This window comes from Bradysia coprophila, assembly GCF_014529535.1.
Source record: "Bradysia coprophila strain Holo2 chromosome X unlocalized genomic scaffold, BU_Bcop_v1 contig_39, whole genome shotgun sequence".
Classification (NCBI taxonomy): domain Eukaryota; kingdom Metazoa; phylum Arthropoda; class Insecta; order Diptera; family Sciaridae; genus Bradysia; species Bradysia coprophila.
Genome location: NW_023503329.1, coordinates 464,292 through 492,054, shown reverse-complemented (window position 1 = coordinate 492,054; position 27,763 = coordinate 464,292). Strand labels below are relative to the sequence as shown.

Genomic DNA, 27,763 nt, shown 5'->3' with positions numbered 1-27,763 from the left:
GGTGATGCTTTCTGAACACAGGACTGCATAGAATTTTATCCATCAAATTTTCATGCTTTTTTTTCATAAAAAATTATAAAAATTTAAAGCACGGTACTTCGAATTAGATAACCTTAATAACTGGGTTGTTTAAATGTACGTATTCCGTTAGAGATGTAGCGTTAATGCTCATAAAAGCGCAGGTGACACCAAACTTTTGATGATATTATGACGATTACTCATCATTTTCGTGATGAATATTTTTATATAATCATCAGAAGTATTGTTTCCTCGTGCATCTAATAAAGTAGTAACGGTTGGCTTGCGGTCTTCGATAAAATTAATCAAATTTGACAGAGAAAGATCACAATCACAACGATCTGTGTTACTTTGGTGATAACAATTAGTACCAAGCCAAGACAGATTGAATCTACAACAATGACGGAACGAAATGAAATTTTGACCAAGACAATGCGATCGAAGTAGTATATAAGTCGGGTTACACACAGTGCACAGTACACAGTGCGTAAAAATGACGTTTGTAAATATTAGGATTCCACTACTGTGCCCAAACGATCTGTTGTCAAGCTCGTCTTCGCATTTATTGCTCAAAATTTTCAACATGTTTTGAAAATAGTTATTTACGAGCTAGTGCGTAAAAGTGACATTTGTGTCATATAATAGTACATTTCAACATAGACCAATGCACACAAGGTGTGTACGTATACCGAGTGCAAAGAATGTGTCTATTTTAAAACATATTTTACTGGAATCGGTGCGAGTGAGTTGTCCTTTTGCGGAAAATTCTCGTTAAGGCACATGTACGGAAAAGCTGGTTTGAAACAAGTAACGAAATAGTGATATCTCTAACCCACCTGCACACTGAATCTACTTGTGATTTTTCAATGCAATAAAATGTGTTCAATGAATTGCCATCGCTGTGTATCCAAATCAATTTCTCAAACATAAGTTTTTCTCCTGTCACAGAAGAAAAACACCATTTCTTATGAGATTTGACAATCAAAGTAATCTATCGTTGACGAGTAAAATTCGATCATAAAGCGGGAGACATATGGCAAACGAACAGAAAGAAATATATTTATTTTATTTATATTGATTTCGTATATCATTTGATGTAATAAAAAGAAAAGAAAGAAAAACGAGAAAGTTTTTCGTTTCACAGTAAATAACGTTGTTGGCTTTGGTGTTACATTTCTTCGTTTGGTGGGATTCATAACTTTTTTCGTATTGTGCCACTATTCGTTTTGGAAACATTTTTATTTTCGTATATAAAATTGATATACACGTGTTTATAAAGATGGTACTTAATGTATAAAAAAGAATGAGAGGATGGAGAAAAGAACAAACAAACAAACAAAAAGGGAAAATGTCAATTCGGTAAAGAAGTTTTTTTTCTTTATTATCGCTCCTTTTGAGGTTTCGCGGTTATACAGTCATTTTTATTGCGTGCACTACGTATATTATGCGTGTAGTACGTGAAAATTTACGATGAGAGAGACCATAATGTTTATATTATAATAACAACCTAGTTATTGTAGCATTCTCGTAGCATTATATTATGTTTCTGGTTTGTCGTTAATTAATATTGAATAATACCGTTCGCAGATACAGCAATAAAATCCGATAAATTGAGAAAAACATTTCCGCCAATACAACAATGTATGTATGTGCCTCTATAATGTAATACATTAATATTAGCCGAGCATGAGAAAAAACACACATCGTGTATTATAACATATAATACGGTTGATGGTTCTGTTTATGTTGCCACATTTTATTAATATATTGTTAATTAGAATGGGGCCGCGCTGGGGGTATGAGACGAAGAAAGTTATTAAAGTTTTTCCCATGGAACAGAAGAAAATGTGGCGGGTTGATGGGTGTGGGTGTGTGGGATGTTTGATATGAAAAAAAACCCGTATTTTGTAATGTTGAAATTTTCAAGAATAATAAATTCCGTTAAAAACGTTTTACTGTTTTCATGTTCGCCTCATTTTCGATGGTGAACACCGACATTTAATTGAACGTTATTTAAGTGTAAAAGTGTCAAATTATTATTTCATTAATGTCAGTTGGTTCGTGCCGCGCCGTTCAATTTAATTTATTGAAAATTCGTTATGTTTGGTGTCGTCTTTTGTGTTAAGTGTGTCATTTATCTGTTTAATGTAGTTTGGTGGGTTGTTAGAGAGTTTGTTGATTGATCTGTTGAAAAATGGCGAAATTTCGGTGAAACAACGTAACACAATGTGATGAGGGTGACGGAAACTAAGCAGATAAGTAATGGCAAGTTTTATTTATTTAAGCGAAGATGAGTGTCACAGTCAACGAACGGAATTGAATAAAAATGATGAAGAGAGTTGGATGTTTAACAGTAATAAACAACGAAACATCATCTACCGACTTCGTGCCAGGGTACTGTAATTTACCAAAGAATTACTAAAATTTACTAAACATTTTCATTTTATTTCAAATCTAGAAAATTAGACGGGGTTTCACCACGATTAGATGTTTTATGTATTTTCGTTGTTGTTTTCAATTCGTCGTCTCATACGTCTTCTGTCTTTTGATGAAAATTTAGTAATTTTCCGGTAAATTCAAGTAATTTTCCGGTAAATTCAACTAATTTTCCGGTAAATTCAAGTAATTTTCAAGTAAATTCAAGTAATTTTCCGGTAAATTTAATTAATTTTCCGGTAAATTTAAGTAATTTTTCGGTAACTTTAGGTAATTTTCAGGTAAATGTAAAGTTATTTTCCGGTAAATTTTAGAAATTTTACGCTTAATTTCACCAACATTCCAATAAATTTCGGAATTTGTTGTTAAATTACAGTAAATAAGAGGCCCTGCTTCATACTTTCTATTGTTTTGGTTGTAAAAACCGAGAAATCGCTTTTAACGTGACATTTTTTCCAAATTCATAGGGAAATGTTAAATGCTACGCGTCGACTGAACTCTGACTATAGCGACCTGATAAACCATGAATCATCTAAAAACAGATGAAATGAAAGATTTTGTGTCACACATTCAGCGATACTTTAAACAAAAGAAGTAACAGATTCATTGAATATATTTCACTAAAATGAACCGAGAAGGGTTAACAGAGGTGAATGTCACACTGAGTTCATTGAAATATCAAAGAATCTTATAAGCAATTTCGTAACTTTTAACATTGCCACTTCCTGGCTGTATGACAAAGTACTCGCAGAGAGAACAACAGTGCTCTCAAATTAATAAACTTCAACATTTCACTGTAAGTTACTGAAGTTCGACCGGAATGTACATAATATTTTCGGTTTAGTCATTATTTAAATTGGAATCTGAAAAGTAACTCAATCCACATGGAAAGCAATCGTACTGAGTCAACACAATTATTTTATTTGTAATTCGCAATGTATTTCTACACATCTTAAAATACACATAAAATTGCTACGATAAATATGTACATACGTTAAATAGAGAAAACGAAAAGAGCTTTATCTCATTAGATCCGAAGCATTTATTTACTTTATATTTCACAGCAACTTATTTTCACAGAGAATGCTATTAAATGGAGGAGGATAATACAAAGTTTGCATAATTTGCCAGACTAAAAATTAAAAATAAAACGAAAAAGACGACGAAAAAAATGACTTGTACGATATACAGAGAAAGACAGTGAAGATTTTCGTATATACAAAATGTTTAATGGAACTTATAGAAGATTATTTCATTAGTCGTTCCTTTTTATAAAATAGAATTTTCGAATCTTTTCCCCTTTTGTTAGAGAACGTTCTTTTCGGCCATATATAGTAAAATGTGAAGACGTGCATACCCATTGTGGGTAATTGGATGGAGTATGGGATTGGAAGAGTTTATTTTAAAATTGTGCTCTCTAAAACAAATTTCTCAGAAATCGTACAAACTATTTTTTCGCGACGATTGGATGGATTGTGGATATAATGCCCTGTAGCCGTATACATTTAAATCAATTTTAACAAATTGCAGCGCAGAATATCTGATTCCCTCCTCATGACTAACGTGATTTTCATTAGACCTTAGGGTATTTTGTAAATGATGAATAAATTGATTAAATGTTTGCCTATTTGAAAAAAAAAACAAACGAAAATATGGGAAGAGGCTCTTCATGGGGGGTGGTTTATTATCCGATGCTGCGCTACACAATCGCTTACATGCATTCATCGCAATTTACCTGATCCGGATTGGAATGTTTTCTCGTTGCGAAAACGGTAGAAAAAAAGTACGAATTGCGAAACATGCATTTAAATGCTACTAGTGGAATGACTTCAATATTTTACTGGTGACTTGCATATTTTCGACATTAGTACGTTAGGAGATATTAAAGAATAAATTGAAAATCGTTTTCTGTTAAGAAGACACACGATAGAGTCAGCACGAAATCTTTACCATTATTTTTCCGTTGTATGAAACAAAGTGGTGCAGCAGATGGACTTACTGCAGATGGTACCTCTGATTTTTACGACAGCATAGCTTATTTTTAAATGGTAGACGCAAGGGTAGACTTGAATCGTTGCTTGTCCAAACATTGCTAATGTTGGTGTTTACTACTAAACTTTTTTACGATTTAGGAACGTTGTCGCTAGGCTACAGTTACAAATCTAAATAACTATAATGAGCACGGATACTCCTGATACTTTAAACGATTTCAAGCTTATTAGGGGTTGACACTTTTCATTTACAATATTGTCCAAAGACAAGTGAAGTTTATTATAAATCTCTTTACAGCCTCTTACAGCAGTAACAAGTTCCGTCTATCGTTCTAACTTGACTTTCGAACCACGCTCTGCAAATACTGCAATGAGGAAAGATAGAAGCTTCGAATTGATATCTCGCCTAAATGTAGGCTAGATATATGCACATAAATTCATCATCTTTGGGTTACGTCATACAAGTCATTCAGTGTGTGTGCGTGTCGATCGACAGCGAAAGACTTTATCTCCTGATCCGCTTTTACTAGAAGTGGCTAATCGATGTCTACTCTGCTTTTGTAGTCTAATATGTGGAAAAAGATATGGAAATATACTTAAAATGACTCTGTCCGAGGGGTCCTTTAATTTTAGTGCATTCTTCGAAAAACTAGACAAAATCTGTACTGATTGACGCACACCTCATCGAAATATCATAGCACTCTAGCTCCAAGAATGAACACTCAAATGTGATATGACAAATGTGGAGTCTATGTTACGCATATATAGATACAAAACTGCATGCGATGTGTCGCCTTAGTGCTTGGAAGGAGGAGTACTATGCTAATAAGTGAAATCCCAAGTAGCATTTCAGAAAAAATAACTTATTCGTTAGAATAACGTTGTAGCAACGTTGTCACAACGGTTTTGCAACCGTTGTTGCCCGGTTATAGTTTAACCTAGGTCAATTAACCGTTGGATAACAGTTAAACAACGAAAAAGTTAAAAATTTAAGGTAGAGCAACTATAATTTTTAACTTTTTCGTTGTTTAACGGTTATCCAACGGTTAATTGACGTAGGTTAAACTATAACCGGGCAACAACGGTTGCACAACCGTTGTGGCAACGTTGCTACAACGTTATTTTAACGAATAAGTTATTTTTTCTGAAATGCTACTTGGGATGTTGCTGCTGACATAATCTGAATCGACCGAATATAGCAAAAGTTTTTATTGGGACACCCAGTTACACGAATCAATGTGTAGTTTTTCAATCGAGTCGATTCCATTAACCGAATTTAATTCGGTCAAATAATTTCACCCTCAAAAAAAAAAGTTTGGAACATTCATCGAAAAGTATAAATTCAAATAAATCACAAAATGTTCCACAAACACATCCACTGGAGTTGTTGGTGTCTTTTTTTCGTTGTTATATTTTGGTGATAGGTAGGAGAAGTTAGTATAAATATTACCCTACTGTTTTCACACAACATATTTTTGAAATTGAAGTTGGAAAATGAAATGAATTTGGAGGAGCGATGCTGAACAATTTTTCATGCCTTGTTGTTCTTGATCCATGTGTGAGTATGTGTGTGGATGGGTTAGTTTTTTTTTTTTGTTCGATGTGGCGTATAATGTCAGTCGCTCTGGTATGTATATTTATACAAATGTAAAGCATATGGAAGCAAATTCACAACAAAAGTTTTATCATTTCAAAAGTATTTTTTTTAGTTGCACAACATTCGTTACAATAAAAATTTTATTTTGGAATAGTCTAACTTAATAAAAAGCAAAAGTTGGAAAAATATATTTTTTTCCTGTGTTCATTGTATGCTCCTCGCCTCTAAATTATATGTAAATTTGTCGTGAAATTTGGAAATTTATGGAAATTTATTATTATTATCTCTCTCCGCTGAAGGATAACTTTTTATGGGGTCTCGGTCCTTTTTCTTAAAATGGTTTTTTTTGTGCTTCTCTCTTCCATTCATTTATTATTATTATTCGTCTTACCTAACTCTGTGTGTTTTTTTTATATTTACTGGTAATTTGACTCAACAACATGAATTTTCTTTCGTGTCATTGATAAATGAATTGAATACGTGGCGGTCGGTTTAATGTAACACTTTTACTTTTGAATACATAATTTGATTTACGTATTCCATATCCCATTAATGTAATTAAATGTTGGCGGGGCTTTACGGTTTTTATGTACACGAAAAGAAAGATGAAATTTCTTTTTTGCACTAAAATTAAAATGATGAGCCTTTAATACGGGGTGGACCATCTTATCTGTTGTATACGATTACGTTTGAAAACAAATGGAATTACTATGAATGGGGGTGGTTTATTAAGTAGCATAATCTGATCATCGTGCTGTCTATCCGACTCACAAGCTAACGTTTCAAAAGTGTAATCCGTTAGAATTTGAAAATGTTTTTTTTTTATTGTAATCTCTCGGGAGTTCTACTATTTACATAATTTTAACTATACTTCCTTCCTATAGTACGTGGACCAAAAGTTGGTCTTTCTTTGAAAAAGATTCTGGAGCAATTTGAAACAGTTTCACTTTAGTCAAAAAGAACTCTTTAACCATTATCGCAGAAAAATATGAAACTTAGATTTCGCTTTTGTCTGATCTTTCATCTCTTTTGAAATCTTACGTACTTTGTGAATGTCCCCCAAAGTACTGTTTGCAGGGTACTTCAGTAGTTTTGACACACATTTTGCTATTAATATAGACAGCACGGACGGGATGGTTTCGTACTAGCCTGCCAAATGATTCCCGCGAAAGACAGTTGCACATTGAGTTTTTCTAGCAAATATATCCCATTGGCTCACTCCCGCTTTATTATTTGAACACTTGCAGTGGTTTTGATAAGATGAATTTTTGTGCATCTATCTAACGACGTTAGACTAACGTGACACTAAGCATTAGGGGATGAAGTAAAGATCTTCAGATTCCTATAGTTGTCCAACATTTTTTTAATCATTTTATCATATTCGCACCCAAAGAATAAATCTAAAGTCTCTCTAGTCTGCATTTAGGCGATACATCGATTAGGCGCCTTATGTTTCTCAGATAATAGTATTTACATGTTTCGAAAATTTGTAGCCTAGATTTAGGCGGAAAAATATTCGTTTTTTGATGATTTCTATGGACCAAAGTATTTTTTTTTGAAGAAGTAAAAGCCACAAACCCATATTGTCTTTAAAAGTACCACTTTTTTGCTAGAAACCATTAGTTTTACTTTAAGAAAAAAAATCGCCTAAATGTAGGCTACAAATTTGCAAATAGTCCATTGCTCTTAAGCCAATGGACCAAACTGAAATTGTTATTAACTGTGAGATCTCTGAATAAACAAACGCACTGGCAAACTTATCGCTTAAGAGGCACCGGTACTTTGCCGAAAAGCATACATAAGGGCGATTTTTAAATACTTTTAGTTTACTTTTGATGATATCTTTCCACCAGAATCCTTTTTCAAAAACGTACGACCGCAATTCCGACCACGAATGTGTTAGCTTTCAACAGAAAATATATTTGGTTGTAGCAATTTGACCAGCTCTGAGAACTATGAGCCGTTTATGAAAATTTCATTAAACTGCTCACTTTTCTCAGAGCTGATGAAACGACTACAAGCAAAACAAATTTTTATTTAAAGCTAACAGATTCTTGGTCGGAATATCGGTCGTACATTTTTCAAAAATGATTCTGATGAAAAGATATTAACAAAAATGAAATACGAAACACGCAAATGTAGGCTACAATTTTAGCTAGGTGCCGGTGCCTATTAATATTGTCTTAGTTAGTAACAAACGATGCAGCCATTTCTTAACGGCTAAGTAGCAACACATATTCGACATTTGTTCCTTATTTTAAAACCTTTTCTATAAAACGATTTTCAATTTTATCTTTCATTTGCTAAATTTTATAGTAACTTGAAAGTGTAGACACAAAACGATTCAAATTTGTTGCAGTTATTGCTGTTAAGTTGACCTAAAATCAACTAACTTCGATGGTACTTTTGGTAAAATTGTAAATGGGAATTCATTTATGCAAATTCAAAATATTTTTTTTTCTTCGTACAATACAAAAAAAGCTTCCTTTTAAATGGAAAGGATTTCGTGGTTTTTATTTTGCTTAATTTAAATTGGAATTAATTGCGGAGCCGTACAGCGGGCTTTATGAAGAATGCAATTAAAAATTACGAAAGAGGATCAAAAAAAAAAACGCTAGACAGACAGACACGCTTGCATAATTTAAGGCTACAATATGCAATATAAACAAGGTTGAACTTAATCTAAGGCCTGCAATAGTGTTTCATATATATGGCGATATATGGTTTTTTTACCCATTTTTTTAATAGAAATGTTTCTATTAGAAGCGTCTACGAACGGTAATGTTACAATATAATCCGATTCTTCATCGAGTCAACATTTTCCATTTTTCATTTCCATTTGTTTAACTTGATAAATTGTATAAACTGATGGGAAAAATATCTACCAGTGTCAGATATACTTCCTAAATTATGGTGAAGCGATTAAAGTACAGTTCCTTCAATGTTGAAGGTGGATAATTAAAAAAAATTCTAAAAATAATCTCACACTATAAATCGTAACTCAGCACCAAGATATTGTAAGTCTTCTGAAAATATTGCATGCTGGAAAATGAGAAATAAAGTCGCATGGTGTGTATTGAACTGTAAACTTTGACACATCGTAAGATTTAGAGATATGGGAGGAAAATGGCGTGAAGATGTCTCGGTTTATGAATTATTTCTTAACTGTAGAATATGATGAAAATTGCAAATGGAAACCGGTGATCGAAGCTCCTCTTACTGGATGCAATGAAACAACTTTAAGTGGCTGCATGACGTTGACGAATCGATAAGGTAATACGAAATTTCAAATCAATAACGAACGATTGAAAGAAGATCCAACAGCGAGAAAGATGGATGGAAAATTCCATCATTTCCTCTCAATTAGTTACAGAACATAGTCGTAACTTATTCGTCGCAATTTTCCTTCGATGTACATACAGTCGACGTCAATGAAATTTTGTCATGAATATTCAGCTGGTCCACTCACACATACAAAAGTCCGTATATGTCTTTATACGGGTGGAATGGTTAGACACACCGTGTGGTGAGACCGACTTAAGTCATAAATTTGTTTCAGCTGTTCCGCTCATTAAAAAAAACTGCTAATATGTCTTTATACGCCTTAATATATGCCTTAATTTTACTGACGTTTACTGTATATTGAAGAGGTAAAAATTTTGGATGAGTACACGCAAAAATGATTTTTTTTTATCTTTAAATGTTCCAGCAGAACTGAGAAACGCTTTCACTGAAACTGGCATTTCAATAAATTCATAGAGTCGTCGATTTTGATATAAGTGACGCAATTTGTTACAGTTGTTTTGTCACTCAGTCCACTGAGTGTAATGGTTACACTCACGTGCGTAGTAAAATCGTTTAAAAACGTAACAACACTTTAGTTTGTATGAATCTGAATCGAAATGCGTCACTTTATTTCGAAGTCGTCGACTGTAGAAATGAAGAACGACCTTCCTTTTCACACAATCGAAATAAAATTCCCTTCCGATTCTAATAATTTCTAGGATCAGTGAAAAGAGACGTAAATTAATTAATGGAACATCCCGCGAATATTGAACGATAACAAATTGTTAAGATGGTTTGAAAGGATGAAGAAGAAGAGACAAACGGTACGCAAATAATTTTTTGAATTAATTTTGTGCATTTTTTTCTTAGCAGGTAACATACCATGAAGGTCAACATTTCCTTTACATTTTTTTTCCTTTTCTCATTTAAAATGTTTGTAAAAGAAAAAAAAACAGCTAAGTAATACACTACGTCTTTAAGAGGGTTCCTTCTGTCTATCTTCTTCGAAGCAGATTTTCTTTTAAAAATCCTAACAGCTACCGTTGTTTTTGCGTCGTCCCTTCTCATTTGAATATTTGAATATCATCAATCTCATTATAGATAAATGGTTTTCTTCTACAGAAAGATTACATTAAATAATTTACTTTGGTTTTGAATAAGCGCGCCTTTAAATAACCGACACACACAAAAAATTGTTTATAATATGAACATTGGGTAAGCGACTTGTTCGTTTTACTGAATTAATCCAATTATCAACACACTTAACACTTTCGCCATTTAGATTTCAAATCGTATTGCGGAAGTCGGTGACAGGGTGCCTCCTTTAAATAATATGTAAAATCAATCTCTCTATAAAATGAGTCGCCTTTTGCATGAGAAATGACAGCATTTTCCACACAGTTTATCCTCTCGAGAATTGAAAATCTGGTAAATTTTCAAGACAAATTTTCTTATGAAGTGGACTGTTGTTCACTCGCCGGTCAAAATTTCATTTCACTTTGTGTTTTGCATAGAGGAATTATTGTAAGCCAGATATTTCTGTTTTTAGGGTAGTTGACCGTGATTTGGGAACGCAAGAAAAAATTACTGTGATTCGCTTATGTTAAATATGAGGACACAGTCATTGTAGACCGAGCGAAATACAAGAAAAAGCTTGAAAAATCAGAGTCTACATCAGAGTGTACATCATAGTCTACATCCAAAAATTATACTACAAATCTTAATTTAAATGTGAAAACTCATTTAAAAATGAGTTCTACGTCACCTGTTCATAATGTTGAACATTGCTCATCCTTATTATCAAAACATTCCAAGTAAAGGAAGTACACAGTGAAAGACATTGCAACCTTACGTTGGTATGACACACGAAAACTCTTATTGAAAACTATGAATAACATCGCAAGAGACGAGATATATTCGTCGAAATATTCGATAAGATATTAAATAAACAGAAAAGAAAATGCAGTTTCAAGTTGGAACGTGACTATTCTGATTTTAAACACCAGTCACACATTAATTTGTTTATAAAGGGATTCCTAGCAATCAGTAATCTAGAACGAAATCGGAGAGTGGGTTAGTGTCGTATGAATTGTGTAAAATCAAAGCACCCAATAGTAGGAGAATATTGCTTATATCTACATTACGCCAGTGTACCAAATACTTTTTCATTTTTACTCTGTTTCAAGGTCAAAGTGTCAGTGTAAGTAACATAAGCAATATTTGATCTATGTAACTCTACGCGCTCTTCCTCTGTCATTGATCGATTCCGTTCTCTTATATTAACATCCTTAAAATGGTGTGCAAAAGTACATTTTTCTTTCCACTTGATCTGTAAAAACTATTTTGTTAATTGTGTCAATATGACTTTCTCGTTGCAAAAACGAACATTGTTTAGCGATTAAATAAATGGGTCGGAAAAACTGTTCTGAGAATTTCTATATATTTTACCAATTCAGGGGTCCTTAAACGACGCTCTTTTTATTTCTGTGTGAAAAATACCATTTTCGCGATTAGGTATTGAATGAGCCTTAATTCATTTTAATTTTTAATTATTTAAATCAAATCTTTATTTATTTGTTTATTTAGTTGACTTATTGGTTACAGAAAAAAGATAAGCGGTTAGCGTGGTTAAAACACATTAGGTGAAATTATCGTGTCTGGTGAATTTCACTTGAAATGTGATCAGTCTGATTGCACAAATATGTTTCATATTTAACTGACTCGATACTCTCTTTCCACCACTTGTGTTAAACGGCGCACTTATCAATTTTCTGGCTTGTTAATTTAGTTGGATTAGTTAAAACTAAATTTTTAAAGATTTTTTTTTTTAATTTTGAAAATAAATTTTCACGTTCTATCAACAAAAACCAATGTTAACAGTAAAATCTTTCTATAACGAAGCGACAATGGAGTCACAATTCGTAATAAAAATTTGTGTACAGGTTATGGGCCCGAGACATTCTGTAAGAACGTTCTGGATGATCTGGACTCTTCGTTATAGAGAGAAAACGTTCTCTACGTATTGTTTTGTAATTGAACAATATAAAGAATGATGATGACATCGATTTAATGATGCTGGATGGTTGTGCTTGCTATATTTGAATAAAAAAAGGAGAGAGAGTGTTGATCATATGAGTTTAAAATGTCTTCGGAACGGTATTTCTTATATCAATAAATTGTATGTTGCTGATTAGTGTATGTTTCGTGGATCATGACTTATCAAATAATCCTAAAATTATTATCAAATGCGACGCTAATTCAAAATAAAAATTAAAAATTCAAAACCAAAAGTAGCGATTCGTTGAAATGAAAATCGGTGCTCAATTACAACCAAAAAAAAGTCAGTCTTCAAAAATCACTTCGTATAAAAAGAACTAAATTTCATTGACAAAATCAAAACATGCAATGGTCAATGAAAGCCGTTCCGTTCGAATAGATTTCGTGCAAAACTCATCAATTCCACTCTAAGTTCATAAAAAGGCTAAAAATGTTTGAAAATGCAAAAACAAAAAGAGTTTTTTTTCTTCGTAAAGTTTTAGTCTTTTTTTTATTCGTCGACGATTTAGTTGGTTTCTTTTTTGTTTAAATAAAATCTGTTAATGTAGTTAGTTCAATTTAGTATTTTCAAATGCATTTGCTAAAATATGTAACGTAATATGCAACAGCACATTATAGTCAGCTATCATTCGACTATTATGTTGTCAGGAACATTTCTACCAATTTACGGAATATTTTTACAAAATAAAAAAACTGTTTTATTTGTAACCGATTCTACGACGGCAAAACTTATTCCATTCGTATAAGTAAAAATTTTCTGATCGCATTTGGAAAAGGTATAAAATATTTACATTAAAAAAAAACGGATTGACAATATTTATATGTACAAAAATAATAATTTTCTTATGGAAGAGAAAGATATATATATAGAAAAAAAAATAATGGCTTTGATGGGTAAGTACAGCCAACGAAACTACGTTAGATGTTCTTTCATTTTTTCTTCTTCAACAATTCCACACGTAGAGGAGGATTATAGCACAATTGAATCGTTGATAATCACTTAATTTATTAAGAATTTCGTAACAATTTCATGGCATAATCTAGTACTTCACGTATATTATCAAAAATTCAAAAAAATCAAACGTAATTTTGTTGACTGTAGTTACATTATTTGGTAACTTATTTACAAAAATGATGCTGGATGAATATGATGTGTACGCTTTGATTTTAAACTACAAGTGTAAGTTAATTTTCTCATTTTGTTAAATGAAGAGTCGAAAAAGTGACTGCGTTTCAATGAAGTGAAACTATGTAGACGAAACTATATAACGTTGAGAGCAACAGAGACAACATTTTTTTTTTAGATATTGGGCGTCTTTTTGAGATGTTTTCTGAGACTGTTGAGACTGAGTGAAAGAAGATTTTCAATTAAATCAAAGTTACAATAATGTTCCTCAAATGAGAAAATTGGTGTATTGATGAAGTTGTGGTTCAGTTTACTGGAATAATTTAGCCGGGTACAGTACAGTTATCTAATTTAATTAGACTAATTATGAATGATTGTTTTTTGTATATTCCCTACAGCAGTAAAGAAGGCTGACCATCGAACTTACAAATATAATATATTCATCCGAATATACTCAACTATAGTTAAGATTTGTAGCACAAATTCCAGAAATCCAGTTGAAATTCCCTTTCTCGTACGAAACATTTCAAATATGGTGCACCAAAAATTCCACTAAGTAATTCCTACTCTTGGTCACCTCAAAATTACTGTAATGAAACTAGCATTTTATTTCACCAAAACAGACCCTGTATCGAACGGATTTCCAACGTTTCGTTTTCAATATATTTTCACTAGCTCGAAAACTGCTTGGGAATATTGCAGGAAATCCGCGTATGCATCAGAATTACTGGAGAAATATTCAGACAAAGAAAAACTTGAATTTAATTGAAATAAAATCCGACTCGGCGTGATATACTTGAAAGCTAGTCTGAAAATACGTTGGAAAAGAATGAAAGGAAATTAGAGATTTTTCTAAAAGTTTTAAATCCTAAATCCTATGATAAAGATATTCACGATGATTGACTACAGACTGCACAGAAGCACTTTTGAAGATATTTTCCATCGATATCTTCTGTTTCCTTTACGCACTTTTTTTTTTGCTTAATTTTGTGAAATGAGTTGAATCTAAATAATTATAACAATTCTATAATTTCTCTAATACAGTTTCACAAATTAGATCCATTGAATCCTCTCCATGGTGGGCTATATTCCTTATATAAAGATTATGCGACAAAATAGTGCAATATGCACAAAATTTAAAGCCCATGCCCTTGCAATGCAAACCATAAAATATTTTGTTGCCAAAGTACCGACGACATGTCTGTACAAGTATTTTCGATAAGAGGATGACTGAATATTTAAAGTGAAAAGTGCTTGTGGGAACTGTGACATGAATAGAATAATGCAGCCAAATGGTTTTGTGTGCAACAATCAAAACGATTGTCAGCAAATCATTAGGCACATAAATAATCTTATTTGCAGATGCATGCTAATTCCCCAACTCTGTTTATAGGGACATTTGTAGTGAAGTGAGTCCAGAATCCGGAAATGGATTAGATGCCAATAAAAAAGCCAGCCAGAAAAGGTACAATTTCAAATTTTTTATCAAAATTTAGTCTGAATCGCTCTCTCTAACCTGAGAGAGTTCAGCTGGAAAGTAGAAATAATGAGGAATTTGCCGGATGAGCAAATTTTCCGGTTGCGGTTTCTTAAGAACACTAATTTATATAGGTTTCATTATGCCATGCCAATGCATAATATGCCATGGACGTTTTTTTTGCCTGTTAATGGATAAGTCTTTAATGTTGCAACTGAGCTCTCACCAGTCGGAAACATTTTTTTCCTTCGTTTTTCCAAGATAGAATATGGAATGGAACAATAAGGCGCAACTTAATCCAAAGCTGAACGTTAATTAAATTTATCGTAGACGATAGGACGCATATAGACATGTCTTGCTTGTGCACACAAAAAAAAAATTAAAATTTCTTGCTATTGAAATTTAATTAAAATCTCATCCTATGGTTATAATAGAAAAGTTACGTTGAAGATGTTAGATTAAAAAATGGAAAACTTTCGCAATTTTATGAAGCTAATAAGTTTACGAGTTTCGTTTCGGAAAATTGTCAGCGCTGCGGGTCTATTTTCAGAAAGAAATCTAAGATGTTTTAAATGTTAGGAAATTAACTTTATAAAATTTGGCACTGCTGCAGCGCCCTCAAAATCCTTCTAACTGCTTGTCGCAATGACAAAATTTACAAAACTAATTGAATTTTTCACATTTGCTCACCGTCTTTATTTGAAAGTGTCTCGTTATCCAGTCCTCGAACACTTTTATTGATTTTAGAGATCTTTAAATACAGTCGTCACAAAATCTTTGTTTTGAAGAGGGTCGTTCACTTCATTAGATGATTATACAATGTAGTGTCCGTTGAATTCGCAAAATTACACTGTTAATTACACTGTATTAACATAATTGTCAGAAGAGTTTTATTCTAGGAGGTAAATTGTGGTGGACCACAAGTTGTGGTAATGCGGAAATACAGGGAAAGAATACGAAATGTGACAGGACAAATGTGAAAAGTTTCTCTCATAATATGAGAGCCAAAATAGAAAATTATCAGCCGGCGAAGTTAATTTTATGCCACGCTACTATAACCTGGCGATTTCCTGTTTTTGATAATTATGCTCACTAGCGTTGTATTATGTAAGTTATGAGGTGTGATGAAGTGATAACATTTATAAAATTTAATCTACAAGTGATCGAACCATAGAGCAGCTAAAACAAAATGTAAAACAAAAGAAAAACAAAGTTATCTACTTTCAGGCGGTGAGTTACTTCACATAACCTCACAATTTCATTTGAAACAAAAATTAAAGTAAAATGAAATGAAATCTGTGTGTAATGGACCAGTAGAGATTCTCTAGTAGAGAATCCTCCGTTTAACCAAATTAGAACCGTTGAAGGAGTGCTTAACAGAAAGCGTAAAGGTACTCAGATACCACACACGCGAAAAATAATAAATTTTAGACCCCCACATCGCACGCAAAATTAGAGAGTATATATGCGTGCGTACGTTGCGATTGCAATCACATTGCGAATATACCAAATAAGTACACTAACAACCTGCGAATCTATTTAATCAAAAATCAATTGTGAGGTTATGTCGAGTAGAGTACCGCCTTAAAGTACGCTATTTAATGGTGGAGTTATTCCAGCATAGTGTTTAATATGAAAATCAAAGGAATTTTATGATTTGTACGTTTCCATTTACTTTTGTCGGCATGCTTAACACGCGTTCAAATTATGTACAGAAAAATTTGTGTGAACTTTTAAATAAATTATTTGCATTTCAGTAATATTTACATTTGGGAATATGTGTTTTCTTTTTGATAAATCTTTTCGAAATTATGTTTGGTAAAATTTTTAAAGCTTATGAGATAACTTTCGTGAGAAATAGAGTGAAGGTGAAACAGTTTTGCTATTTTAGTTATTAAATTTTGCATTTTTTTGTTATGAGTCCGTAAAAACTTTGTGAACTAAAAACGAAATATAAATAAATAAACCGAGGGGTGGATAAACGGAAAAACAAATGATGTTGCATTGTGTAGAATCTACACTGTAGATTATGTCCTTGTTTTGCCATTTTTATTTGGACGAGTGGAACGTTTGTAGCCTTTGCTGAAGGCAAGGTCAATAGTACCACCAGTCACAATATAAAATTTCACAACAGTTACATAGGTTATTTAACTCGCGAAAGAAATCGTCAGAATTTGAAAATTACCGCCAATCATTTCCGTTTGTAAACCAACGGAAATGATCGATTTTTAAATATTTCATTGGAGAGTAACGATTAATTTTAGTTTTAAATTCTCATGCTCGCCTGTCATTGGGAATTTAATTAATGAAAATTTGCCGAAACTTTAGCGAAAATTTTCTGAAATTTACATAATTTACCGTTCAAACTATTTAGGTGAATTTCCGGTAAATAAATGTAACTTCAATAGATTTTTGTTAAATACAGGCTAAAAATTGCCGACCATTTGCATTTATTTCAGTAAATTTCAGCAATAGACCGTGTTAACTATCGACAAATTATTTTTAATCGATTCAGAATGATATTTTAAGCAATTAATCGTTCTACACCATATCTCTAAAATGCACCGTTGAATTTACACATAAATATTAAGCATATTTGAAACGTGTTTGCTGCGTGTTTGTTGTTTGTTTGCAGCAACTTATTTTCACCAATTCGTACAGATTTCCTAACAAAATATTATTATTTCATCACAAAGTGGGCTTTATAAAATCATTTTATAAGATTTGTAACGAAATCTTGATGATTTTCCAAAAAAAAAAATCAAAAAAAGTTTGTTGTTTGGGATGGCTTTGGGATGACATTGCGATGTGTTTGTTGATGCCTTTAAAATTAATATAAAATCAACGGTACATTTTCGAGGTATGCTGTATATCAATCTGAACAACTTTCATCAAAACTTAACATGGCCTATTAACCGAAGGTTTACCTAAATTTATCGAAAAACCTTTCGGTAAGTTCAGTAAATTTAGGTAAATGTCAGAAAATTTTAGGTACAAATATTTGAATTAAAGATTTCTGTAAAATCCACAATTAAATTTTTCAGCAATAAAAAAAAACTCTCCTTCCGCTCGAAAAAAAATCCTCTCAAAATCTCACGCTTATTCACCCCTCGAAATATAAACAAATAAATAAATTTGAAAACAATTTTTTTTGTTCTGTTTTCTGTTTTTCTTTCATTAGTCAATAATGGAAACCCTTTTATATAATTCGGGAGCTGCTTAAAACTCATAGTGTCTCATTTAATTGAACTGAACAAGCTCACTCCACATTACACAAAATTGAATTATTGCTCATTCAATTTTAGGTTCAAATCGCGGATGGAAAGAAGATGTTTTCATTAAAATTCAAGAGTGTGTATATAAGATAGAATTTGCTAGACTCGTTTTGCTTATTATAAAACACATTATCCCAAATTGTACATAAGTGTTTTTATTCGGAGAGGATGGTTTTTGTTTTTCTCTTCTTTTTTTAAATAAAACTTTCGATCAGAACTTTCACTATTTTTGTGTGAAAAGTTTGTGTAAAATTATTAAATATTTTCGTACATGAAACACTCATTAAATGCCGTTATTTTATCGTTGATAGCAAAAATTTTTGCGTTGTGTTTTTCTAAGATGCAAAAACTTTCTCAGTTCATTTTATGAACTCAGATGCTTTTAATCCGTTAAGATCTGGTTAAATAAAAAAGTAAAAATTATTCATCGACGAGTTATTATTTAAGCGCCAAACGAAAAGAAACGTTCGACTAATTAATGCTGGTTTAGGTGGTTTCCGTCTAATTTTTTTTCCTTTCTTAATTTTCTTTTTTTTACGTAAATATATAATGAGAGAGAGAGAGAGAGTTTATTTGTATATCAGACTAACAAATAAAAAAATTATATTTTCTTCTTTTCAACACAGACAAGGTGACATTATGAATATTTTCCGTTTTCATTTTAGTTAAATTAACAATTTTTACTTTTTGGTTTTTTTTTTAATTTTATACCTTTCCCGTCAATAAGTTAATTCCCATCACTGTCCAAAATTGTGCTGGTATGGTATTTAATAAACGACAATCACTAGCTATTATAGTGATATTGACTATGTTAACAATTCGCTTATGAGATTTTTTGTTAGATTTCAATTTAATTTTTTTGTTTTAATTTTTAATTTATTTATTTATTCACCGATTTAAATAAAAAAAAATTTGGTCGAAAAAGTTTTGGAAGTTGTTAGCACTTTTTTCCCATTATTCCGTTAGTTAAAAGTAAATGTTTAATTACATGTTCACTGAGCATTGTTCAAATTTAAACAATATTAATGAACGTTGATGGATTTTTCGAATATTCGCAAACTTTTTATGGTACCGACACAGTGTAAAGTGAAGGCAACAGATACAGACCGAACTCGCAGCTATTTCAGGTGGAAATCCTGGACTTATTAACAAAGCCCACATTTTTCAAAAACAAAATCGTGGAAAATTAGTGGACATCCCAGATAAATTTGGATACTGTGCTGTAGTTACTGAAGCTTTATCCTTGGTAAATACTATGAAAACACATCAAGACAAGAATCGCTATAAAACAAACAACATTAGCGAATTATAAGAAAAATGAAATTAAGTTTGTCTAACTTCGTTTCGTCTGACGACGGTTTTTTTTCTCCTAGAAACTTTAAAAGAATGTCTACGCCAGACACTCCAAAATGGAGCTAAACGAATGAAATTGAAATTTTCTTATGATTCACCAATGTTACATGTCCCGTTTCTGCATTTAGCTATTCATTATGTGTTAATGCATTCGGTTCATACGTTTGGGTACTTATTTATTTATTGCACATTAACTCAACGGACTATAGTCCCAACTGAATTATATGCTTGTACTGCTTCTTAATGATTGTTTTGACGTGTTTTGGAAAATGTAAAAGCAGTTTGGCATATTTGATTTTATGTTCTACATGGATTGCTCCATAAATCGTTGAATGAGTGAAGGATACGATTACAAGATGGAGAGCAATACCCGTAACAAATCAATCAGGGGGTAATGCTACGAAATAACACAGTGTTAATGCTCTGGAACGGAAAAAAAAGAAACGAATGATCATTAGGTCTATGTTTCGTGATCGCCCGATTGTCCCAATCGGATAAATCTACTAACTAGTAAGGCTAAGTCACTATTTCTCCCGAGAGATCGAAAAAAAATATTTCATCATGCAACTTACCGACCGCAAAGCTTCCCTCTCGGACAATGTTATCCATACGAAATTTATGTGGTAGAGCATTCAGCCGAAGCCTAACAAAATAAAATTATTGTTCGTATTGTCGTTGTTGTTCGTATTGCCGAGGAATGCATTCCGATTATATTCGGACTTTTATGTTGAAAATGGTTTAAAGGTCTCAGTTGTATTGTGAATCAGAAATTATAATTTTTGATGAGGTCAGTATTTGCTATCGAGTAGAAACACCAACAATTCAAAATCAGCCCAGCGCTCGTACTAGCTTTCGAGAGTTAACAATACAATCACAAATGACATTTCTCACATATGAAAGCTTATTTCATTTTGTCCAATGAGTCGCCAGATGTGAACATTTGCGTAAAGTTCAGTCTACTGATTTGTTGGCTGTTCATTTTGCAAATGTATGTTTGAAAGCGAAAACTGTATTTCGGCGCAATAAAATTAGAATATGAAAATGAAATCAAAACAATAGTTTCGAAAATGTTAGATTTGATTCGTGTGCATGTAACTCATTTGTTACGAGTTGGATAGAATTTTCAGAAACGTCGAGTGGTGATGAAATGATCTGTTTAAAACGGACATTAAAGGTTCAACAATCGTTTGCGCAACGTACACCGAAATGGAATAAAATTAATCTCTCTACATTATTTCACATCAATTCGAAAATGATGCCAAAGCAATTATGGAAACCCAAGTTTCAGCAAAAAAAAAACGAGAATGCGGGAAAAAGAAATGCTTCCGCGCTACGGCACACACTAAATATCGGGATAAAAACTTGTTTAAAAAACCAAATCATCAGAAGCATTTTCTCCACACAATTTTCCACTTGTTCGTTCATAACTGTGGAATTGTAATAAATTTGTTTAAGTGAATTTGCTTAAATTTCTTCTTTCTTTTCCGCAAAGCTTTTGGCTTTGTACGACTCACAGCGAATATCCTGAGAAAAGAGTGTACGAAAATAATGTTATTAAATTACGGCAAATGAGCTTTTTCATAAAACTCTGTAATGAATAAATTTTGAGGTTTTATTTCGGGAAAATGTTTTCTTTTTCGTACAAATTTTATATAAATATATACCACCCAACACTTGGCATCGAAGCATCCCTTTTACAAATAATTCTACATTTATACATTATATAGCCTACCCGAATGGAATCATATTTAAAGAATGATGGAAAATGTACGGAATATGCCGACAAAGAACAATAATCATTTTTTGTACGAATTTTTTTTTTTCTCTACTTCTTTCATTCACAAGGAAAGCAAACATTTTCCGCATAAACGAAAACGAATATAATCAAGACAAGGTTTTATCTGCGGATTTGGAGACTACCAACACAACAGAAATTTTCATTTTATTTATTTGCTGTAAGCTGACACAATACTTTCAATCGTTCTGTGCTGGGAATTTAGATGCAGTGCTCCGGAAGGGAGCTTTGATGAAAATTAGTGCAAGAATTTTTGCTAAATTTAATTTTTGATAGAGATCGCGTAATATGCCGACCATAGTCTCGCGGTAGAAAAAAGTGACGTAATTGTACAGGATCAGATACAGTCTCAGGTAATCTGAAATTCTCTTACAAACGTTTGGGCTAGCCTGTCAGGGTTGATCTGATTACTAGGCTTTCAGGCTAGGTTCGGGTAGACCTGATATATTCTGAGGTTTGCTGATGATTTCAGATAAAAAAATCGAAAATTCAACAAAGTTTTCATTTTTCAAAATTTTCATTTTTAATAATTTTTGAATTTTCGTCTGTCATTCAATACGATCCCTCCTAAATTACCCGTTTCTCTCTTCACTGTCTAATGAGTCTAATTCACAGTGTGGAAACTTTGATATTGAAACAATAAAAACATTAAAAATTGAAATTGAAAAATATTGCCAATAAATCATAACATTTTATGGCTCTGTTTATCGTCAAGTGAAAATAAAGCACAAAAATTGCTTCATCATGTAAACCCATAAACGTTTAGCTGCATAAAATCCTTCGGAAAACATATTTTTAAAGTGTGGAAAATCGAGGCCAAAGCACGTCGCTAAGTGTCGCTTTTATAATGAAAAAAAATATTCGGCGAAAATAAAATCAGTTTTCTTCTTGTTTCAATGGAATGAGGTGGAAAAAATCCACTCGAAATGTGGACCTGACACTGAACTCAATTTTGCTTATATTTTTATGCGACGACATGATGATGAAATTATAACGGCACCGATTTGTGTGTTACAAAGGTGATATTATCTTCCACACACATCCCCATCCCGGTCGTGACACTTTAATGCGAAAATATAATTTCGTATTTAATCGCCGCTAACTTCAGTTATAAAGACGATTTTTATGAACGTTTTTATGATGTCTGTTAGTTTTGCAATGCATCGTTATAACATGCAATATGAAGAACTTGTTAAATATGGAAAATTGGTCTTAAAATAGCGATAAAGATGGGTGTTTTCAGATTGAATAGTAGCAGTAGTTTCGCTGGGGTACAGACAGAGCAATACTCAAATTATACATAAACAGCTATTAAAAATCCATTACAAATTGTTATAAATGACATTGCGCGGAGATTTGAATTTTTGACTGTGCATTTAATGATCGTTTGCGATTCACGTAAGTTAAAAATTTGATTCTTTTGAATAGCGTTCAGTGAATGTATGCTACAGCGACCGCTCGAAAGGTGGATAAAAGCGTTCAAAGAGAATGTACTGGTTGTTCAACCACCTTAACTCTCCATAATGTTGCCGACAAAAGAATTGAAAAACCTGGACTTTGACGCTTTCTCCTGAGGTAGTATGCGTTCCTTCTAATGTAGAGAATTAGTTCTTTCCATTAGATAACTTAAATTGTCGTTGATGTGAAGATGTAGCTCAAAGTCTATTTTTGGAAAATTATTTTGCTAAAAATTTCCAGAAATAGGTCCTGCCTACCACTCTTTCTAATTCTGGTAATTCACTAGAGTTTCAATCATTCTTGCATGTCACGACCTCTCGTTGATACTCAATGCTTCTGAAATTTCCGGTCGAAAAGATGTCGACCCTGGAGAAAGTCCTCATAAGACATTTGTTTGAGCCCATTGGGACTATCGTTCATATGGTCATTCCTACAATTTTCCATAAATTTTCATTTTTCACAAAATCAATTATTAAATTTTCCACTTCATCGGCCATCGAATCCAACGAATTGAATTTTCTTTTCGCAAAATTCCACACTCGATTAAAATGTCTTTGATCGTTGATTCGCCTGAAAATCAATTAGATTTTCCCTATTGCAAAGTTTCATCAAGTGAAACTAATTTTATTTCATGAATTTGATTCGTTTTTGTTATGCCATTATGTGGGATTATTGACATCGATCGTGAGGTTATAATAACTACCATCGTACACATAAAATCATCTTGATTATCCGGTGTATCGAATCGGGGGGAGGATTGGACAATTTTGTAAAATGTATAGAGAGAGAAATAATATTGATATGGGGATATGTATGCATATACCAGGGTAATCGGTCATTTATGTGCATTAATAGGCAAAATGGGAATTTATATGCAGAATTTTAAAGGATCAATTTTATCGAAATTATGTATTGAATTTAATGTTCGATGACGGGAAATGCTGGTTGTTGGTTATATTTACTTTCAATCAATCAAGGGCCATTTTTTTGTTCCACATAATTGCTACTCGAATCGATGAAAACATTTTAATAATGTCAATCAAGTCGAAAAGTTTATTCATTCAATTCGTTGTACGTATCTGGAAACAAAGCAATTGATTTTCTGATTCGAAATTGAAAATTTTCCACAAAAAAAAAACGAAATTGGAAATTGAGGGAATAGTTTAAGTCAAAGGACTTTCTAGACATCTGAATTAACGGAAAAAATGTTCTTCATACACAGTACTCCCACACAATTCTCTAAACCTTATAGACAGACATATTCATTACAGGTAAATAAATCTGGTACTTCTCCTCTGCTGTTCCTATTATTATGACCAGGGGATCATCCAACTCGAAATCGGACGACTATCGACAAGGCAGAAAGGGTTTTTCTCTCGTTGTATGTTGATACTTACACCTTCAATGAATGTCGGTTTTAGGTGAGAAAATTTAGCTATTCGGACGAGAACAAATGATGCAGAAGGATGCGAGCTGTTAGTTTTGCTACACACATAGCTGTTTAAAAATGTAGCGCTCATTGCCAGCAAAGCTCTTCATTTTCGAGTGTATGATGATGTTCTACCAAAACGATGTTGTTATTATCTTGGTGGAACTAGGCTTCTCGATTGGTTGACAATTCAGGGGCAGATTAAATATTTCTATCGTTCATATCTGCTCCATCGGAGAATAAATGGAATATATGAAATATGGGAAATGCCTTGGTCCTACAGTGTCTAAAAGAAAACTAATTTTAACGCGGTATCAACTCAGTAACGATAAGTTTAAGCAAAGCCGGACTAAATACCTGACAATATAGATAGTGCGGGCCTGAGTTCAAATAACATTAGGGACTGTGTTTCATGTCATCGCAACAGAACAAATTCACGACAATGTCAGTGATTCATACATGCGATATTGGCATTCATTCGCTTTCAGAATCTCTATCAATTTTCTGTTTCGTCTTTTTCGGAAAACAATCAGATTTATCAAATAATTTCCAATTGGACATTGGTATCGGTATTTTGCGTTCGGATAACGGAGCTGACATATTTTGGGACAACACCCTTTTCAAAATGTACAACTCACCAGACGCTACCAGACACATTGATAACAGAATCGAGCTGCAGTGTCTCCATACAATACAAAATTCTTGTTTTTCACTATTCGCAAAATGGAAAACGTTTCCACTTCAGTGCATCTCGCAGCCATATACCCCGGCTACATTAATAAGTTCAGTGGCACAAAGTTTTGAATAAAGCCATGAAAATGCGGACGAGACACGCTGGTAAAGAATGTAATCAGTTCATAATGTACAGCATCCACATTGTTGCACTCGAAAATGGTTTAGCAGCAAAACTTTCATGTCTTTCGACAGTGTAATCATTGCTGGTAGAAAAATATGTCTGATCGAAAATGAAACTAGCTAGCTACGACATGTGGGATAGAAGGACTGGCATTTAATTTGCTCAATGTGGGGTCTGGGTAAAAAAAGGTTGAATTACAGTCGTAGAGAATGTTTTCAAGACAATATTTTCTGACGTGGCGTGGCGACTCAATATTTACAGAACAACCCGTTATAGAGCGATTTTCATTCCCAACTCCAACTCCTCCGTCCAGGCCCGTAGCTACGGGTGGGCTAGGGTGGTCTGAGCCCACCCTGAGATTTCGAAAAAACCGGTTTTTATTAAATTTCTCCATAAAAAATTATTTTTATCGGCTCTGAGCCCACCCTGGCGAGCTTCAAAATCGGTTTCTGGCTACGGGCCTGCTCCGTCCATTAATACAATGTTTCCAGAGACTGTCGATTTTATTCTGATTCTAATTATTCCAGCCGCCGAGAGCCGAACTCTATTAGAATCGTTAGAGTACAAATTTTCTGCATTAATAATCTAGTAATGCTTCACACATATTCCATTTAACCATTTAGTCATACAACATTCTATCATTTCGTATCGTCCATAATAAAACCGCTCTGAGTTGATAATGTTATATGCTTTGCGGTCCGACCATAATTGAGTTATTTTATTAAATTCACTAAGTTGAGGGAAATTTATTCAACATTTTGTGAAGGACGTGGCAGCATACGTGTTGCTTGCATTTTACATGTAAATGTAAATATCGCCGAAATCATTTTAGCACAGCAGAGTGGCGGGGAAAAAAACGAAAAACCAAGGGGATATGTGTTATGATGGACCCAGCACAAAGTCAGATTTAAAATTCATTAAAAGGAGTATTTTAGGAAACAGAAAATTCGGTCAAATTTAGAGTCATCAATGGGTAGCCACAGCAATCAACATATTGACTACAGAGGCACCGACTTTTGTTTTGGTCGTATAGGACAAAGTCAAGTTCAAGCTTTCAAACGGTTTTTTGTACTATTGTACTCGTATGAGGTGACGTCGTACACGAATTTTCCCGTAATCGCGATACTGAAGTCTGTGGCTGTGCCTATGATTCTTAGACGAATTATTCCTAGACAGGTATTTCGTACGGTACGGTATTGTGTTTCCAACATCGGTTTGTATTAGATGCATATTTCGTACGATTTTACGTAGAATTTTACACCAACACATGTCACGGTCCCCCTGAACCAAAATAAAGGTTTGATGAAAATGCACCCAAAAATTGATTGCTGTTCTCAATAGAGGGACCCTAGGGGAGTTCAAAACGATGGTCCGTTAAGCTGGACCAGATGCTACCCCAACCCCATACAACTAAGAAAAAAAATATATGGGATGGGGAAGCATCTGGTCCAGCTTAACGGACCATCGTTTTGAACTCCCCTAGGGTCCCTCTATTTAGAACAGCAATCAATTTTTGGGTGCATTTTCGGTAAAACTTTATTTTGGTTCAGGGGGGGTGTGATGTAGGCGTTGACATTTTTGGTAGTTGTCAGTTTAGTATTTTGAAAATTCAGTTTTGCGAATGTAAAGTTTTGTTTTTATTGAATAATCAGGACAATTTATCATTAATGTACCGTAAAAATAATGTGCAGACGCGTTTTTTCGAATGTGCTTTAGGAGACAAGAAAAGGTCTCAACTTTCGAGTGTTTTTTTTATGAATTGTGTCAAGATTGAGTGAATTCGAAAATATTTTTCACGAAAACCTTTCGCGTATCTATTAATCCATTGGAAAACATCACTCTTCTTAGAGTACATTTCCGGTCTTTGAAAGTTTCCAACTTCATCCCCAAGGTAATCGTTCCAATATTTATTTTTTTTAAATTCAAAAGATCTGTGTGGTAAAAAAATTCGAATTGTTCGCGCTAATTTGCCCAGCAATTTTGCCCACCAATTCTCACACTATCAAATATTACGTTTTTCATGTCGGGGACACAATTTTTACGTAATTTTGTTCGTGTTTTCCGGTCTATATATGTAATTCGTCTATGCTATGATTACATATCGCATAACATCCATCCAGAGCAGGGATTATTTTTGGGAATTTTAATTCTGAAAAATGCAGAAAAAAATCCGAAATTTTCAGAGTTTTTTTTCGGAATTTTTCAGAATTAAAATTCCCATGAATCAGCCCTGATCCATAATCCAATTAACCGAATTCTTCCGATCTTGAAATCGGCTGTACTTCGGAAAAACGAACAATAACGACCTATTGTTCGTATTTCCGAAGGACATCCGATTTTAAGTTCGGAAGAATTCCGTTAATTGGAAACAGTACTTTGCGTGTAAAAGTGACTTCACTATAACCTTTTAAATGCGAGGCAATTGAAGCAATTGTTGTCACACTGATTGTTCAATTTTTGATCATCAAAATCTAGTATATCGTGTCTGACCGATACTTTCATATGTTACACTTCATTTCTATCAAGTTAAATTTTCAAAACCATGGGAATTACATAAGAATCAAGGAAAGAACGAACGATGAGAATATCATTTTTAAAGTTATGTTATCA

General features: G+C 33.1%; 1 protein-coding gene and 1 long non-coding RNA gene across 4 annotated transcripts in view; one reads left to right on the top strand and one right to left on the bottom strand.

The window, feature by feature from the left end:
• Positions 1 to 27,763, bottom strand: part of LOC119069688 (acetylcholine receptor subunit alpha-like) — a 128,244-nt gene that overhangs the window by 36,238 nt on the left and 64,243 nt on the right. The window lies entirely within an intron of this gene.
• LOC119069702 lies at positions 617 to 19,463 on the top strand. The gene is made up of 3 exons (XR_005086384.1): positions 617 to 651; positions 14,971 to 14,975; positions 19,453 to 19,463. It is a non-coding gene; the product is annotated as an uncharacterized LOC119069702 (long non-coding RNA).